A 15,168-nucleotide genomic window follows, 5' to 3' on the forward strand; every position below is an offset into this window, starting at 1 on the left:
TAAATTATTTTGACTCGTCAAAAACAAAAACAAAAAATTCTTGGTATGGAGGGAGTATTTCTGAAGATCGAGCCAGCAACCTGGTACTGTATAAATGCTACAATCAAGGATACGGAGGTATGCGCTTCTTCTCAAGCAATAGCTTATGAATACAGGGAAACAACCTGAAAATTGACTTATGCTAACCTAGCATCCCTTGTATCCTCCATTTATTCTAGGGCCATTTTTACAAACCTTACATATGTGGTAGTTATTATCTGGTTGAAATAAACAGCCATGGGCAATGCGTTTTGTTGTTATCTGAGATATTTTGAAGTTAATACGTGATGCAAAGTTTAATAATCAGCATGGAGCAATTGTGTCAGGTGCACTGGTGCTCAGTGTGAAGTTCAGCAGGCTGATTAGGCTGCTTTCGTTGTCTACTTTGCCTCTCTGCTTCCTCTTCACTTGCTAGTTGTACGCAGTGATTTGAGCCCTCAAAAGTGGTCTGATTCCCCCTCGTTTACCTTTTGTAGGGAGCGCCGGCCGGTGGCATACGTCGCTGACATGTTCTCAACGCCATTGCTCTTTGCAAAAGCCGTGACTGACATTGTGGATAGGAAGACGCCGACGGCAGAGGAGTTTCTGCAGATCTCTGATCTCCGATCTCTGAAGAAAGCTCCAGCTGAATGTGGTGGACTTCGTCAGCGGGAAGCGCATCTCTGATCTCTGAAAGCTCCAGCTGATTGTGGTCATGAAACCCAAGATCCCCTCTGCTCCACAATGCTAGCAGGCTAGGGTGCAATACAGTATTTGCTCAATGATTTATAGAGGGGTTTAATATGCGAGGCTTTACCTTGTTAACCCTTGTGTATGTACAATGTTGTTGGCAATTGATCAGAGCAGGCCATAGTGTGGAATTTTGTAGAATAATTCGGTAAGTGTACTTTGTGGTGCCAATATAATATGCTGGGGGGGATTAGATGAAAGGTTGTGTGGATATACTTATGTCTCACTGAACTGTTATGCTCCTAGTACTACTTTTGAATGGTTGGATAGTTGCAATGGCTGTTGTGCGATGCCAAAACCAGAGCAGTCATGCCCCTGCTCTGTCTGCTGCAAAACAGAAAGAATACGCAGTGAGCAAACATGGCATTGGTTAGCCTGACCAACGCTATTAGGTGTCTTCCGTTTGGCCTGGTTTAGTTCCTCTCTTAAAGTTTACTTCATATCCTATTGAATGTTTGACACATGCATGAAGTATTAAATATAAATTAAAAGATAATTAATTGTACAGTTTACGACTAATTTATAAGACGAATCTTTTAAGCCCAATTAATCCATGATTTGACAATGTGGTGCTACAGTAGCACATGTGCTAATGACGGACTAATTTGGTTTAATAAATTCGTCTCGCGGATTACTGACGGATTCTGTAATTTGTTTTTTTATTAGTATCCGAACATCCTATGAAGGGTGGGCCTGGTGCAAGCAGTAGAGTCTTACCGTCTATGACCGGAAGGTCCCGGGTTCGAGTCGCGGTTTCCTCGCATTGCACAAGCGAGGGTAAGGCTTGCCACTGACACCCTTCCCCAGACCCCATATAGAGCGGGGGCTCTCTGCACTGGGTACGCCCTTTTTTATCCGAACATCCTATACGACACCCCCATGTGACATCCGATATGATACCTCGAGACTTTACACAAGGCGTCTCCATTCTCCAATAAGGGCCAACCAGCCAGGAGGTGAGTCACTGAGAAAGAAATGCTAGTGCAGGAGCTCCCCTTCACTGTCCCAAAATGGTTACTATTATATGTTTCAACGAAATTATTTTTTTAAAAAAAAATTGACTAATTTTATAGAAAATATTGACATTTATGTATTCAAATAGCTTTAGTATAAAAATAGATTTCATAATTAATTTAACGATACTTATTTGATATCACAAATGTTAATATGATGTTTTCTATAGATCTTGTTAAATTTTAAATTATTTGACTTATTGAAAACGAAAATTGTTTTTTTGCGGGGTAAAGGGAGTATTTTGTTAAGATCGGGCCCGCAACCTGGCATGGTAGTACACATAATTTTCTTTCTTCTCAAGCAATAGCTCATGAATACAGGCAAACAGCCAGAAAATGAACTTTTTCTAGCTTATCGCTTATGCTGAAATTTGACTTATGCTGATGTTGATGCTGAAATATTGTGAGAGGAAAATACTATTTCATGGCTGAAAAGTAGCTCAAGCGAACAGGGTCATATAGCATCCCTTGCATCCTTCGTTTATTCTAGGACTATTTCTACAAACCTCACAAATATGGTAGTGAAAGGACCTAGGATGCCGCCTAGAGGGGGGTGAATAGACATTTCTAAAAATTAACACATTTAAATGCGGAAACAATTAGTAAAAGAACTCCAAATAAGAGTAATACCACCCCTCATGAGTTAGCCACAGAGTATGTAAAAGATACTAAATAAATCTAGGAGCCACAATCCTGCATCACAACGATTAGTGCAAGGATCAAATAAATTCAGCACTGAGCTCAAATACCGGACGTGTCCGATATGAATACCGGACGTGTCCGGTATACACGATTTCTGCAGAGCACCCCCAAACTTGCTCCTTTCGATTTCTATCTTCAAGTCAAACAGCAGGTACCTACTAGAGATGACAATATACACAGAGAACCTGCACAAGAGCTAGAGCAACACAAATATCGAATGAAGTGCGAATTGAGACACGATATTTGTTTTACCGAAGTTCGGACTCGTTCGAGTCCTATTCTCCGTTGAGGGGGCTACGGGCGACCCAGCGAAGGTCAGCCCAAGAGGATACCACGAAGGTCACTCTAGACGGAGTCTTTTCCAACTCCTTTTCCTCCTTCCACTAGTTGATTCCGAGGCGGCGGAATCGATCGTTACAAAATTTCCGAGGCACACCACAATGTCTCGGGTGCTCTCCGGCGACGCCTAGCCGTTTAGGACTGAAGAGTCCAAGAGTAACAAATACAAATCACAAGATTTGACAATATGCACAAGTGCTCAAGTGGTTGGATTGCTCACTTTTTGAATTTCACTCAACCCACTAATTGATTTGGCAATTAGGATCACACACTCACTAAGAGAGGGTTTGGGAGAGTTGGCAAGGCTCAAAAACGTGTATAGCAACCAGCAGAATCAGCAGCCTCCAAAGGTGGAGGCTTGGGGGTATTTATAGCCCCCTTGAAAAACTAGCCATTTTATAGCCGTTGCTGCGTCCGGTATGAATTACACTGCCCCAACGGTAACTAAGTTACAGTGACAATGTGAGGTGTCGGAACTCCCGATGAATGTCGGAACTCCCGACTGTCAAAACTCCCGACACACGTCGGAACTCCCGACCCTCAGCATATTTGAAAACAAAGTAACTGAGCTGAAGTTTGTGAGGTGTCGGAACTCCTGACGCATGCCAGAACTTCCGACCGTCGGAACTCCCGACTCATGTCGGAACTCTCGACCCTTAAGGCATTTGAAAATTAGCCGTTGGCCTCTGGTCGTTCATACCGGACACGTTCGGTATGAATACCGGACACGTCCGGTATGACCAGGACAGTGAACCCTCTAAGTCAGTTAAGCGCGAAACGTCGGAACTCCCGACCTATGCCAGAACTCCCGACCGTCGGAACTTCTGACTCACGTCGGAACTCCTGATGAACCAATCCGAGAACAATAAGAATTTTATCGTGGCTTGGCACATACTGGACACGTCCGGTATTGCCAGACCAGCAAAACACAAGTTAGCTCTTTTGTCTCTCAAACACTCAAAACTCACATGGGTTGGCTTGAGCACTTGTGAAACATTATCTATCAACATGATGCATCCCTCTTAATAATACGACATTCCTGTTGACTCAAATTTAAAAGTATAACGAATTTAAACCTTTTGAGTTGATCTCTTTCAACCGAAGCCGTGTATTCTAATCTTCATCAAGTGAGGGTGCCAACATGTTGATATTGATCTTTTCACTTAAGCATAGCCATCTTGAGCACGTGACTTGATTCCATTCATCAAATTTGAATAATCCCAAATGTATCAAGTCACTTCCATCAAATACTTCAATAGTGATTTGATCCTCCACATCAACATGACCATCATGACTTGATTAGTACCTCAACTAAATGCAAGTACTTCCTTCTTCACCCTAGCTAGGTTCTTCGGCCGTCAAGCCGTCCCTTGTCCTTCACCCTTGCTTAGTACCTCGAAGCCTTTCCTTGCTATCTTCACCATCTCAAGCCACCAAGTCATATCTTGCGTTGAATTATCCATTCATTTGTATTATTATTTTTTCATTTCAATTAAGCAAGCTTCAAATATGATACCATTCCATATGCAATCCCTCATGTCTCATTAATTAATTCTTAAGAGCTTGCTTTCACATAGAATCCCACAATAAATAAGCATTTGCATAAATTCCATTTGCATTGTTGTCTTGTGCTTGAACTAGATTATTTATACAACAACATATCATTTTGGCTTTTATTAAGTACCTGTGAGATAACATATTTCCTATCCACACTTAGCAAATGGGTTAGACCTTTAATCACATTGTCATTCAATCATCCAAAACCCACTAAAGGGCTAGATGCACTTTCAATCTCCCCTTTTTTGGTGATTGATGACAACTTGATTAAAGCTTACAAAAGAATATAAACATTTAAGCTTTTGGGTTCAATGATTTATAAGAGGCCCCCCCCTTAATATGTGCTTATGATTATAATTCACAAAATGACCTCAAATGTCAATTGCACATACTAAAACATATAGGAGACTCTGCCTAAATCATTGCATCCATGGGGTGCATCTATGTGTGACAAAGTAAAAACCGTGATGCATATGATAAGATATATCACACAAGAATAAATATAAAGGCATCACATCAAATATTTTCATTCTAGCATGAATAGTCCTTATGAAGATAAATATAACACATGTATATGTCACACATAGCACTCATTACACATTTTCTCAAGTCCACAAGCCACTGATATAAAAATAAAGATCATGTCTCAATAGATACATAGATAAAGCATAAGTATGAGTCTCATCTCTCACATGATACAATGCAATCTCAAACTCAAGATACATCAATGAAGCTCAAAAACAAAAACTACAGCCTGCAGTACATATCTTCAGATACAAAGATAAGCAAATGAAACAAAAATCCTAAAGCTTTAATCAGTCTCTCTCCCCCTTTGTCGTCTATCACCACAAAGGTACAACAATGACATACTAAGGACAAAGGGAGCTGCAAGCTGTCTCTGAAGGCTGTGATCACTCATCATCATCTTCATCTCTACCAGTATCCTCATCATCTGAGCGTGGAGCACCGTCTAGATGAGAACTACCCACACCAGACAGGTCATAGAAACTACCCGTGAGGTCACTCCACCAGTCTGAAGCATACTCATCTACTGTACTGGGACGTGGTTGAGAGTGAGTAGGCACACGAGCCTATAGTGGTAAAGTGTCAAGATGCTCTGGTGCCTACTGCTGCTGCTGCTGTCATTGAAGGAACTCAGCAAACTCTGTGTCATACCTGCCCTGCTGCTCCTCCTCAGTCTCAGGCTCACTAGCTGCCTCATCTGATAGTGGAGACCTAGGAGGATCAAGCTCAAGTCTAGAAGCAATCTGCTTCAGAGTCTGAGTATCCTTCCTCCTAGCCTCCCTCTCCTTCTGCTGATAGGTTCGTATGTCCTTGCATATCCCAAAGATAGCACTGAACATCTTGCGAATAGGAGACGGAGGACTGTAGCGGCGTGAAAAAGAACGTGAAGGAGCATGTGGTAGAGGGGAAGCTCATCCTACTGCTGCACCACCTACAAGAGCATCTGCCTCTGGTGCTGCTGCTGCTCCTCCTGGTCCTGTTGGAGGTACCCCAACCTTAGGCAAGTCTGCAACAATCTTCAGGGCCTTATGTACCTTGTCATACTCAAAGGTATGCCCTGTGACTTGCTCAATCATGTGCATGATGTAGGGAGCAAAACCACAGCCCTTGAGGGGCCTCTCGCCAATGCTCCTAATCTCACACCATATGAAATCAAAAACACTAAAGGGCCGTGCATCTAGAGCCATCCTATGGAGCAAGTTCCTGGAGTAATCTACAAGTTGCCCTTGTCTCCACCCTTGCAGTCAATGGTCTTCCTGAACATCCTATCTAGGTATCTGTAGGTAGGGTGAAGACCTAGAACCTTCCCCACTGCTCCTCTCTCACCCCCTAGTGGGTACATGTAGCCCAGCTGCTCTAGAGGGAGTACCTACTCTGTATGGATCCTATCTCTCTGAAGATCCTCCTCTGAAAAACCAAGTAGGGCGGCAAAAGCATCATAATCCACACTATACCACTGGCCCTCAAGCATCTAGTGCATATGCCTCTCATCCTCCTCAACATACAGGGTGGCGTAGAACTAAGCTACCACCTCAGTGTTCCAGTCATGCTAGAACTCGGATGAAGATTTCTTTCTTCTAGCATGGTAGCCCTTCTTTATCATGAACTTGCCAAATCTCTTGACAAAGAGAGCCATCTTCTCATCATCATCATCATCATCCCATGAATCATCATCTTCACTTAATGTTTCTTGCTTAGCTTTGCCCTTGGATGATGTGGCCTTGAATGCCATGCTCTTCTTCTTGTCATCCTTCTTCTCATCTTTCTTCTCCTTCTTTTCTTCCTTCTCATCTTCATCTCTATAAGCATCATCGGTCATAATATCTCCCAAGATTTGATTTGGTGTCATTGTGTTCAAATTGGTCCTTACTAGCAAGGTGACCAACATGCTAAATCTTGTGGGTAAACATCTCAAGAACTTATTAGAGAAGTCCTTGTCCTCTATCTTCTCACCAAGTGCTTTGAGATCATTGACAATCACCTCCATCCGATGGAACATGTCCGGTACACTTTCATCCTCCTTCATCTTGAAGCTTGCAAACTTCTCTTAGAGAATATATGTCTTTGCACCCTTCACGGCTTGAGTGCCCTCAAATGATTCCTCCAATTTCTTTCAAGCCTCATGAGCTCTCTCAATATTCTTGATTTGCTCAAAGGTTCTCTCATCCAAAGCATCATGGATGACACTAAGAGCAATGTCATTGTTTTGGAGAAGTATTTCTTCGACGGCGGTGGGAGCATCTTCATCTTCAATCTCAATTTTTGTTTGTACCACCTTCCAAATCTTCCTATTGATTGACTTGATATACGTTATCATCTTAGCCTTCCAATAGGGATAATTTGAGCCATCAAATTGGGGTGGCTTCTTGGTGTTGTTGATTTAAGCCATTTTTACACTGAAGGTTGTTAAGCCTCAAATAATGGTGACCTCAGCTCTGATACCACTTGAAAGGTCCTAATAGCTAGAGGGTGTGAATAGCCTAATAAAATTTCTACAACAACACTTAACCAAATGGTTAGATAATTATGAGGCGAAGCAAGTGTTGCGCTAGCCTACTCAAAATGCAAGCCACCTACCACGATTCTAGTTAGATAGTATCTATCCACACAATAGCTATGACACCAACCAAGCAAACAAGCTCTCACGACTAACTACACTAAAGAGCTTGACAACTAGTTTGTGGTAAATGTAAAGAGAGTGATCAAGAGGGTTATACTGCCTTGTTGAGGAAGGAACCAATCAATCATAAGGATGAATAACAATGAAGACCAATCACCTCGAAATCAAATGATGAACACAATGATTTTTTACCGAGGTTCACTTGCTTGCCGGCAAGCTAGTCCTCGTTGTGGCGATTCACTCACTTGGAGGTTCATGCGCTAATTGGCTTCACATGCCAAACCCTCAATAGGGTGTCGCACAACCAACACAAGATGAGGATCACATAAGCCACGAGCAATTCACTAGAGTACCTTTTGGCTCTCCGCCGGAGAAAGGTCAAGAACCCCTTACAATCACCATGATCGGAGTCAGAGACAATCACCACCCTCTGCTCAACAATCCTCGCTGCTTCAAGCCGTCTAGGTGGCGGCAACCACCAAGAGTAACAAGCGAATCCCACAGCGAAACACGACCACCAAGTGCCTCTAGATGCAAACACTCAAGCAATGCACTTGGATTCTCTCCCAATCTCACAAAGATGATGGATCAATAATGGAAATGAGTGGGAGAGCTTTGGCTAAGCTCACAAGGTTGCATGTCAATGCAAATGGCCAAGAGAGTGAGCTTGAGCCAGTCATGGGGCTTAAATAGAAGCCCCCACGAAATAGAGCCACTATACCCCTTCACTCGGCACAACGCGGGGTGACCGGACGCTCTAGTCCGATCAACCAGACGCTGGCCCTTAGCATCCGGTCACGTGATACACGCCACGTGTCCCCTGCTTCAAATACTGTTTGTCAGATTTCAACGGTCATCTGTTGATCGGACGCTACGCACAAACTAACCGGACGCTCAGCCTTCAGCGTCCAATCGTTTCCAGTAAGGTTCTAGAAATGAATTTCTTCAACCGGACGCGTCCGGTCATGCTTGACCGGACCCTACTAGCGTCCGGTCTCACAATGACTTCCTTTGTGCTGCTACGTCAGCATGACTGGACATAGCCTTCTAGCATTTGGTCGCTGAGCGACCCAGCGTCCGGTCGTTTGACCGACACCAGCGTCTTCGCTGTTACACCTGACCGGACGTGTCGGTCCAACTAAGGCCAGCGTCCGGTCACTTTTAGTGACCTCTGTCTTTTCTAACTAGGGCACCAGTGGCACCGTCGGACTGTCCACACTCTATGGGCGGACACTCCGCCGGTGGAGTTTCTTACCCTTGCTCCCAAACTTCACCACCCTTGATCAAATGTGCCAACCACCAAGTGTATCACCTTGTGCACATGTGTTAGCATATTTTCATAAATGTTTTCAAGGGTGTTAGCACTCCACTAGATCCTAAATGCTTATGCAATGAGTTAGAGCATCTAGTGGCACTTTGACAACCGCATTTTGATACGAGTTTCACCCCTCTTAATAGTACGGCTATCAAACCTAAATGTGATCACACTCTCTAAGTGTCTTGATCACCAAAACAAAATGGCTCCTACCATTTATACATTTGCCTTGAGCCTTTTGTTTTTCTCTTTCTTCTTTTCAAGTCCAAGCACTTGATAATCACCATGGCATCATCATCATCATGTCATGATCTTCATTTGCTTTACCACTTGGAATGTGCTACCTATATCATGATCACTTGATAAACTAGGTTAGCACTTAGGGTTTTATCAATTCACCAAAACCAAACTAGAGCTTTCAATATGCGGCCTTTGTTTGCCCTATGCTTGTTTGGCTTGTATGGACATCTATCAACCTTGTGGCCCATCTCATTGCATCCATAGCATCTTCTTTTTGCAACTTGGGCTTCCTTTCTTGCCTCTTTGTACATTGGGCATTTCTTGTTAGGATGCCCCAATTTCTTGCTCATGAGACAAGCGTTTTATCCATTACTTTTCTTTTGGTTGGCCAACTTGTTTGAGGCCTTTTGTTCTGCCATTCACACTTGTTGGCCCAACTCTTGTGTGGACACATAGCCCACTCATGTCCATACAATCCACAACCATAGCATATACTTTTTCCATGTTTCTTGCTCTTAGTTGTGTTGGCCTTGCTTGAAATGTGATTCTTTTGTTGAGCTTTGGAGGAAGCAAGGTTTGAACCCTTCTCAAGCTTCTTCACCATGTTATCACGGTTATCTTGAGAAGGTTGTGATTTCTCCTTACCCTTCAACTAAATCACATCTTTCTTTAATCTTTGCACTTCTTCTTTGAGCTCTATGTTTTCTATGAGATTTAGCTCAATCGAAGATTGGCTTGCTTGAGGAGCACACTCATTAGTACAAGAAATATTTAATTGAGATGGTGTACTAGTGAGTGATTGTGTGAGAGGTTGAGAAAATTTTACCGATGTGATCACAACCTCATGAGCCACCTCAAGCGTGATGCTTGATTCTACTACTTCATCATGAGAGCACTTTAGATGAACATAATTTGCCTGTAGCACATTATACTTGCTTTATAATTCATCTAGCCTTGCCTTGAGCTCAAAGTTTTCCTTCTCTAGTTGTGAAACACTAGAAGAGGAGTTAGTAACTAAAGCATGCTCAATTGATAATTTTTCATACCTTTCACTTAGAGCCTTTAGTTCTTCCATCTTGGAGATGAGAAACAATTCTTGCTTTTGAAGTGATTGCTCTTGCTTCTCAATCTCTTCTTCAAGCTCATCATTCTTTTCAACTATCTTCATGATGATGAACTTGTCTTTGCGGTTGAGATGATCAAGGTTGTAGTTGTCTTTAACTTCAACATCACTCTCATCTTGATCATCTACTTATGCTTTCTCCTTTTCTTGATCTTTCTTGTTACTCTTTTTCTTGCTTTTCTTGGCCATGAGACACAAGTGATGAGTATCATGAGATACTAAGGTTGACTCATCACTTGGTCGCCACCGGGCTTGAGCCTCATTATCACAGACAGCCTGCTGTCCTGCTGCCACGGCTATACCGAACACGTCTGGTATGTGCAGGTAGACAGCATGTCATGCGTTGCTTGCACTTCTTGCTCCGGCTCGGCGCTCTTGAGGTCTTGTGAGGCTTCTTCACTGCATGAAGACACAATGGACATACTTTTCCATTGATTTGATCTCAAGTGCATCATCACATTTGGATTTTCCATATAAATAAAAAAGTCTAGTCCAAATGAGATGAGCACTCTCTGGAGGTGGTTGTCTATTGAAGATTGCCTCATCTTGAACCTCTGCACTCAATGTACTCAACATGACATTAATAGCTTGAGCATTGAGTTGCACACATATCTCTTCCTCTTTAGACAAATTTTTGTAGTTGCTCCAATCATCTATAGGAAGAGGTATGCTTGCATCCACAATATGCTCAACAAGAGGACTAATATCCCTAAAAGCATTGAGTACATGAATTGACCAAGGTAGAAAGTTTGAACCATCATTTTGGAGAAGCACCGGCTCCAACTCGATAGGCGTCGACATCCTTTTCTCACGGCGGTGAAGCTTTAGGTGAGAACCTTGCTTTGATACCAATTGAAAGGACCTAGGATGCCACCTAGAGAGGGGTGAATAGGTGTTTCTGAAAAATAATACCTTTAAATACAGAAACAATTAGTAAAGGGAGTTTCCAAAATGGAAACTCCAAATAAGAGTAATACCACCCCTCACGAGTTAGCCACAGAGTATGTAAAAGATACTAAATAAATCTAGGAGCCATAATCCTGCATCACAACGATTAGTGCAAGGATCAAATAAATTCAGCACTGAGCTCAAATACCGGACATGTCCGGTATGAATACCAGACGTGTCCGGTATACACGATTTCTGCAGAGCAACCCCAAACTTGCTCCTTTCGATTTCTATCTTCAAGTCAAACCGTAGGTACCTACTAGAGATGACAATATACACAGAGAACCTGCACAAGAGCTATGGCAACACAAATATCGAATGAAGTGTGAATTGAGACATGATATTTGTTTTACCGAAGTTTGGACTCGTTCGAGTTCTACTCTCCGTTGAGGGCGCTGCGGGTGACCCAGCGAAGGTCAGCCCTAAAGGATTCCATGAAGGTCACTCTAGCCAGAGTCTTTTCCAACTCCTTTTTCTTCTTTCACTAGTTGATTCCGAGGCGGCGAAATCGACCGTTACAAACTTTCTGAGGCACACCACAATCTCTCGGGTGCTCTTCGGCGATGCCTAGCCATCTAGGACTGAAGAGTCCAAGAGTAACAGATGCAAATCACGAGATTTGACAATATGCACAAGTGCTCAAGTGGTTGGATTGCTCACTTTTTGAATTTCACTCAACCCACTAATTGATTTGGCAATTAGTATCACACACTCACTAAGAGAGGGTTTGGGAGAGTTGGCAAGACTCAAAAACATATATAGCAACCAGCAGAATTAGCAGCCTCCAAAGGTGGATGCTTGGGGGTATTTATAGCCCCCTTGAAAAACTAGTCGTTTTATAGCCGTTGCCATACCGGACACGTCCGGTATGACTTACACTGCCCTAACGGTAACTAAGTTACAGTGACAATGTGAGGCGTCGGAATTCCCAATGAATGTCGGAACTTCTGACTGTCGGAACTCCCGACACACGTCGGGAACTCCTGACCCTCAGCATATTTGAAAACAAAGTAACTGAGCTGAAGTTTGTGAGGTGTCAGAACTCCCGACGCATGCCGGAACTTCTGACCGTCAGAACTCCTGACCCTTAAGGCATTTGAAAATTAGCCATTGGCCTCTGGTTGTTCATACCGAACACATTCGGTATGACTAGGACAGTGAACCCTCTAAGTCCGTTAAGTGCGAAACGTCGGAACTCCCGACCTATGCCGGAACTCCCGACCGTTGGAACTTCCGACTCATGTCGGAACTCCCGATGAACCAACCCGAGAACAATAAGAATTTTATCGTGGCTTGGCACATACCGGACACGTCCGGTATTGCCAGACCAGCAAAACACAAGTTAGCTCTTTTGTCTCTCAAACACTCAAAACTCACATGGGTTGGCTTAAGCACTTGTGAAACATTATCTATCAACATGATGCATACCTCTTAATAGTACGGCATTCCTATTAACTCAAATTTAAAAGTATAACAAATTTAAACCTTTTGAGTTGATCTCTTTCAACCGAAGCCGTGTATTCTAATCTTCATCAAGTGAGGGTGCCAACATGTTGATATTGATCTTTTCACTTGAGCATAGCCATCTTGAGCACGTGACTTGATTCCATTCATCAAATTTGAATAATTCCAAATGTATCAAGTCACTTCCATCAAACACTTCAATAGTGATTTGATCCTCCACATCAACATGACCATCATGACTTGATTAGTACCTCAACTAAATGCAAGTACTTCCTTCTTCACCCTAGCTAGGTTCTTCAGCTGCAAAGCCGTCGCATGTCCTTCACCCTTGCTTAGTACCTCGAAGCGTTTCCTTGCTATCTTCACCATCTCAAGCCATCAAGTCACATCTTGCGTTGAATCATCCATTCATTTGTATTGTTATCTTTTTCATTTTAATTAAGCAAGCTTCAAATATGAGACCATTCCATATGCAATCCCTCATGTCTCATTAATTAATTCTTAAGAGCTTACTTTCACATAGTACATGAGAATCCCACAATAAATAAGTCTTTGCATGAATTCTATTTGCATTGTTGTCTTGTGCTTGAACTAGATTGTTTATACAACAACATATCATTTTGGCTTTCATTAAGTACCTGTGAGATAACATATTTCCTATCCATACTTAGCAAATGGGTTAGACCTTTAATCACGTTGTCATTCAATCATCCAAAATCCACTAAAGGGCTAGATGCACTTTTCGGTAGTTAGCTTATGGCTCGGCGGGGCGCTGGTTGTGCGCCTCTGGCTGCTGGATCCATGCGGTGAGGCGGCTGCTCCCGGTGGCAGCAGCTTCAGTGGCTGCGGAGTGTCGGCCATGGCATGTAGGGGCGGCCCCTGTGGCTGTAGCTCCTGGGTCATGGCCGGCAGCGACGAGGCGACGGCGGTTCCAGGTGGCTGTGTGGCATGGTGGAGTGGGCGGAGGTTGCTGGAGGTCTTGCACAGCGCGGTTGATTCGGGGCCAGCTCGGTAGGGGTTGGGATGTCGATGGGCTGGGCAACTGGGGCTTCTTCTGATCCCAGCCTCTTCTCCCTGTCATCTCCCTTCCCCTTCCTCGGGCTGGCTTCCATGGCAGAGCTGGTCGGATCCGCTTGCTGCTGGCCCGACGCAGGGGGGGGCTCTCTGACGGGCTCCTCCCGGCGCTTCTCCTGGCCAGCGTCTCTAGGGGCGGCGGCGGGGCGGGGCTATTGCTGATCCATCACCACACCCTGCCTTGCTGGTAGGGTTTGGCCTCCGGCGATGTCAATGTGGAGGATGCTTGAGGTCGGGGCGAAAGCTTGGACAACGACGTTTGCAGACGTAGTTCCCTTCTTGGAGGCGTCCTTTCCTACCTCTCCTCCTACCGTACTGGATGTTGCAGGTGAAAACCTTCCCTTGGCAGGCTACCTTGTCAGCACTTTTAGCGTCATTTCCTCCTTGGAGGCATTGCTAGGCTTTCCAGTTCCGCGGCTGCTCTTTGTCGTCTGGCCATGGTGGTGCCCCAAGTGTTGTTTGGTGTCGCCCGGCTTCTGTTGTCCTTGTTAGTTGTTAGATGAATTATTTAGTTGGGTCGATTCGACCAAGTTGGAGCAAGTAGTGGCGTGAGTTTTGTGAGTTGCCTGGCTGTTGTATCAAAGTTGTGTAGGGTGAGTGGAACACTCTACTAGTTGTATGGTTTTTGGGCCTAGTTTTCATTCAAAAAACTAGACAGGCATTTGCTTTTTTTTTTCTTCATCTAATAGAAACCGCAGCAAAGCTTTTGCCGTCATTTCTTAAAAAAAAGGCAGCCATTGGGTAATGCGTTTTGTTGTTAGCTGAGATCTTTTGAAGTTTTTTTTAGAAGACGAGATCTTTTGAAGTTAATACATGATGCAAAGTTTAATAATCACCATGGAGCAATTTGTAGAATAATTTCGCTAAATGTACATTGTGGTGCAAATATATAATAAATATGCTGGGGGCAATTGGATGAAAGGTTGTGTGGATATGCCTGACTGAACTGTGATGCTCCTGGTATTCTTGAATGGCTGCAAATTTAGAATCCTGGATATGCCAAACCAGAGCAGCTAGGGCCTCGTTTAGATTGCGAAAAAATTTCAACCCGATGAATAGTAACATTTTCGTCTTATTTGGTAAATATTGTCCAATCGTGGACCAACTAGGCTCAAAAGATTCATCTCGTGATTTTCAACTAAACTGTGCAATTAGTTATTTTTTTTACCTACATTTAATACTCCATGCAAGCGGCTAAATATTGATGTGATGGAGAGAGAGTGAAAAAACTTAGAACAAGGCCCAGCTATCTGCTGCAAAACAGAAAGAATGCACATTCCGGTAAAAAAAAACAGAAAGAATGCACAGTGACTGTGAGCAATGGCATCGGTGTTGACGATCAGAATCTCAGGCGCCTGGCATGCCCCTCTTATGTGGTGAACCGTGCAGGCCATTGGTTAGCCTGACCAGTGCTGGTAGGTGTCATCCATTTAAGATGGTTCTCCATTCTCCAATAAGGGCCAGCCAACCAAGAGGTGAG

Source organism: Miscanthus floridulus, chromosome 19 (assembly GCF_019320115.1).
Source record: "Miscanthus floridulus cultivar M001 chromosome 19, ASM1932011v1, whole genome shotgun sequence".
Lineage (NCBI taxonomy): Eukaryota > Viridiplantae > Streptophyta > Magnoliopsida > Poales > Poaceae > Miscanthus > Miscanthus floridulus.